This window comes from Juglans regia, unplaced genomic scaffold (genome assembly GCF_001411555.2).
Source record: "Juglans regia cultivar Chandler unplaced genomic scaffold, Walnut 2.0 Scaffold_18391, whole genome shotgun sequence".
Taxonomy (NCBI): Eukaryota; Viridiplantae; Streptophyta; class Magnoliopsida; order Fagales; family Juglandaceae; genus Juglans; species Juglans regia.
The window spans coordinates 1-4,914 of NW_023349161.1; the positions used below are offsets into that span (position 1 = coordinate 1).

General features: G+C 34.1%; 1 non-coding gene across 1 annotated transcript; it reads left to right on the top strand.

Moving 5' to 3' along the window:
- Positions 1–4,219: 4,219 nt before the first annotated feature.
- On the top strand, positions 4,220–4,327 carry LOC118345243. The gene has a single exon (XR_004798828.1). It is a non-coding gene; the product is annotated as a small nucleolar RNA R71 (small nucleolar RNA).
- Positions 4,328–4,914: the final 587 nt, after the last annotated feature.

Here is a 4,914-nt window from a genome sequence, read left to right on the forward strand (position 1 = left end):
TATTGAGCCATCTCCCCTCTTTTAAAACTCTCAATTTCATGCTAATAAAATGCTTATATAGGGTATGAAAAAAATTCTAATGTTTTCATATTCCCGCATACAAAATTACCTAAATTTTAGGACTCATCTTGGCAGCCACATACGTGCTTCAGAAGTTCAAATTTAGAAATACTTATTAGAGACAAATTTGTAGCCCTTTAAAATAGTTTTCTAACACATCAAGAATCACTTCAATCCAATATTTGAGTGGAAAGTTACGATCAAAATACTAAATTATGTACAAGCTGTCTTTTAGCAAATTTTGGACTAACTTTTTCTCTTGATCCGAATTACTCTCAAATCCCATCATTAACCTTCTTTGAAGAGTTCTACACTCGGTGAAATTTATGAGGTTGTTCCAACATCTTTCCCACTGGAAAGTTTTTTGAATTTGACTGGATTTTGACTTGCTCTTTTATATACTCTGAAATTAAACATAAAAATCTGCTCAAGAGTATTCCAAAATAAATAGAAACTCAATTCAAAAATACCCATTAATTCTTATAATTTCTGTTCACATTTTAGCATTTTAGTCCAATAATAGGATATTTAGAGTGCACTTTCGTATACTCATCACAACCCCAACTTGCTTATTACTAGTCTCTAACAATTTTCATGCCAAAACAACGAAAGAGACAAAAAAAAATCACACAAAGGCCACCAAATCATACTTTCCAGATTCACATATCAAATCAATCTTAAGAATTTAATAATCCTATCACAAGCAATCCACTTGTAGCAATCCATAAAGTGTGTGTGTTTCAAACTATATCTATCTAACTAGAAGCTTTGATACATACAACATTAAGAACATCTCAAGTGAAAGGTTCAACTTCATAACTCACGGGTATAAAAGTGTTTCGTATGAGGATTCTTTCTATGGAGTTGACAATGGGTGTACACACACTCTCATGGGAAATCAGGCAATTATGTACAAGCAACAAACAAATATTGATTTTATGATAAGAACACTAACAAATGAGACTTTTACCACTCTTTCCAAAAACTTACTTAGGGTAAGAATGATCAATACAATAGGTTGTAATGTGACTTGGGTTCGGGGCTATATGAAAAAAAGATGAAAATGATTCAAAAACTTCCAAGTACATACAAAGAAAATCTTATTAAATATCTCAATAGACCACAATTCTCACTTGATGTACTCTCCAACTTTTCAAATCATCGAATAATAATATTTTTTCTTCTTATTCCTCTTCTCTTTTTTTGTTTTCTTTTTTTTTTTTCCAATAATTTGATGAATAAACACACGCCACTTTGGTATTCTTGTCATTTTTACCCAACCTTAACTTCTTTTTTCAAAGAACTTAACACAAAAGGAAGAAAATGTAAATTTCACACCTAGTATATACTTGGAAGTAAAAAGGGAAGAAAAATCAGTGTATAAGCTATACTCCAATGTGGAGAGGCATGGGTGATGTGGGTATATGAAAAGAAAAAGCTACATGTGTTTATTGGTTCAAAGTTGGCTACTAGAGGTCTATGATGGAATGATTAGCTTGAAAGACTCAAACGTTAATCCTAAGTTGACATTCATCATATCCCAAGTATATCCACCATCTTACCACAAATCTTGTAATGATATTCTCAAAAGAAATGTCCAATTCAACAGATCAATGAACGCAATTTACTGTATTTGTATGCTCTCAATCATCTCCAAAACTCACATGAATACTTAAGTAAAAGAATTCTCTACCTACATGTGTCAAACTACCATTTTACCACAAAACTTGAATGAGTGCATTAGGAGTTCTGTGAATACTTCAACAAAAAATGATTATGGTGGGTTTGGTGAATTCACGAATATGACTATGAATGAGAATGAGTACATATGTGAAAAAGATGCACGTGTGATGCAAATTAAAAATTTTTTGACATATGTAAACGTGCCACAGAGTTCCAACAAACATTTATAAATGCATAATTTGCACCACCCCCAACTTAAACGAAACATTGTCCTAAATGTTTAAAAATTAAAACTGAATAGAGAGTAACTGAAGAGGGTAGAATACATCTAATGTATGACGTGGACAATCCGATAAGCATAAGAGATGGCAAACTGAAATGGCAAAATAACACTAACACTAACCCAAAAACAGAAAACAAAGAAAACAGCAACAAACAAAAAGAAAGGAACTGAATGAATTGAAAAGAAAACAAAATAAATAAAAAAATATATACCTGCATGGTGTGGTCAAGGTTGATAGACGGAGTCTGCAAGTGGAATGTCTTCCATTTCAGGCACTTGCCTCGGCCGAGAAATGCATGCTTAAGACCTCAGGATAGTGGCTTCAATTCCAATTTGAGACTATCCATGCTTGAAGAAATCCGATTTTCACTTTTCTTAGACAGTTCCTCAAGTTTCGGTTACCAAATATATGGGTTATAATCCTGAGATTCATAAAAAATAGCACAAATATCAACAACATCAGATGAATCATTCATAGTATTAAACTCAGAACTAACAAGAAAATATTTAAGGGAATTAGAATCATGAGTTGTGTGAACTCCCTTGTCTATAAGTGTGTCAATCATGTACGTTTGGTGGCACTCGTCATCCTCTATTGGCTATTTTTCCACCTCAAGAGTCATGTTCCCAAAAGACAGTTTCATTAAACTATTACTGCAATTAATAAGAACATTAACAGTAGCAAGGAAATGTCTATCTAAAATTAATGGGATTTTAGAATTAGTGTCAACAACAGAACTAGTATCAAGGAGTAAGAATCAATGGGGTAGTAAAACTTATTAATTTGGATCAAAACATTATCAACTATTCCTCTCGATTTCTTAACTAAACGGTCAGCCAATTGAAGCACAACATAAGTGGGCTTAATTTCACCAAAACCAAGCTGCAAATAAATGGAATAAGACATCAAATTTACACTAGCTCCTAAATCTAGCAACGCTTGTCCAAACTCATGATTCCCAATATTACATGCAATGGTTGGACATCCCGGATCCTTGTACTTAGGAATAGTTCGCTGCTCAATTAAAGTATTAACTTGCTTTGTTAGAAATGCTATCTACTTAACATGGTGCTTCCTCTTAACTGTACACAAATCTTTGAAAACTTTTGTATAAGTATGAACTTGTTTAATAACATGCAAAAGAGGAAGATTGATTTTTACCTCCTTGAGGTTCTCCAAGATTTCATTATTAGAATCCAAAGTTCGTATACCAGATTTTAAACCTTGAGGAAATGGTACTTTAACTGGATTCTTAATTATCTCGACTTTCTTGGGCAACTTGGCATTGTTATCACTATGTTCCTTTTCAACATCCTCTGACTTATCAGCTGTTGGGATGTGTAAAGACTTACTACTTCGTGTCACAATGACATTGACCTCTTTCAAATTTCCTTGAGCCATATGTTGACATTGAGGTGTGGATTGAGTTTGAGAAGGGAACTTGTCACCCTCATTCACATTCAAAGAGCTCATCAATTTGGATACATGGCTTTTTATCTTATTATTTTCTTCAATAACTTGCATAATCAAATATTCAAACTTTGATTAGTTTTACTTTGTGTCTCAATAAAAGCATGTAAAGTATCTTCTAAGGGGTTTCTAGAAGATGATGATGCATGATACGGTGTAGGATAAGCTCTAGGTGGTTGTGCAGGCTGCTGATTTTTAGATTTCAGCTAAAATTGGGGTGATAACGCCACCCTGGATTGTAGGTATCGAGAGAAGGTGTAAAAGACTTCTTGTACATACCTAAGGCATTACATTATTCCTCATACATTCATTTCGTTTCATCAAATGTGGGGCACTCTTGAGCTAGGTGATCTACACCACCACACACAAAGTATGGTCCAAAGGACTCAACATGAGTAGCCATGTGTGTTAGCTTTAAATCTTTAGTTCTTAACACTTCAAACTCCCTAGTAAGCATCTTCACCTTAGCTTTTAGGTTATCCTCTTCTCTAAGATGGTAAATTCCATAACTATTTGGATTTCCAGCAGGCCGTGACCTATTTGTGCTCTCAATAGCACTAGGTCCAGTTCAAGTGTGAGTTTTTTCAGCAAGCTCATTGAGGTATTCTATGGCCTTATCAGGATCTTTCGGTAAAAACTCATCATTACACATCATCTCTAAAAATTGACGCTCTCTAGGTGTAAGTCCCTCATAAAAATAGCTCAATAAGCACCAATTCTCATACCCATGGTAAGGACACATACTTGACAACTCCTTAAATCTCTCCCAAAACTGATATAAAGTCTCACTATCCTTTTATGCAAAGGTGGAGATTTGCTTTTTTAAAGCGTTGGTCTTATGTTGAGAAAAATATTTATTAAAGAAAACATGTGTCATCTCATTCCATGACCCAATAGATCGTGGTCTCAGCGAGTATAGCCCAAAGAGAAAGGAAAGAAGTTAAGTCTCACAACGTCATCAATTGTATTTTGACTATGAAAAATCGCAACTACTCCTCAAACTCCCTAATGTGCATAGAGTTTTTATTTTCCAAACCATGGAAAGTAGGGAGTAACTGTATCATCCCTGTTTTAAAATCCAGTTGGCGAGTGTTAGCTGGAAACATGATGCATGATGGTGTGATTGTGCGTGTAGTGTGAAAGTAATCCTGAAGAGTTCTAGTGGGTTGATTTTCGTGTTCATTCATTTTTTCGAGACTAGATGAATTACCAAATAAAGGATTTAAAAAGTTTGATTTTGACTCTAGCACAGGCCTACAAACCAATCTACCCAAGGCATCTCTATATTTATGCATGCAAGGTAACAAAATACTATAAAAAGAAAGAAGAAAAAGAAATTTGGCAATGACACCAAAATTTGATTACGCCCAAAGAATAACGTGGTAGTTATAACATAACTTTAGGGTATCGATTTCAC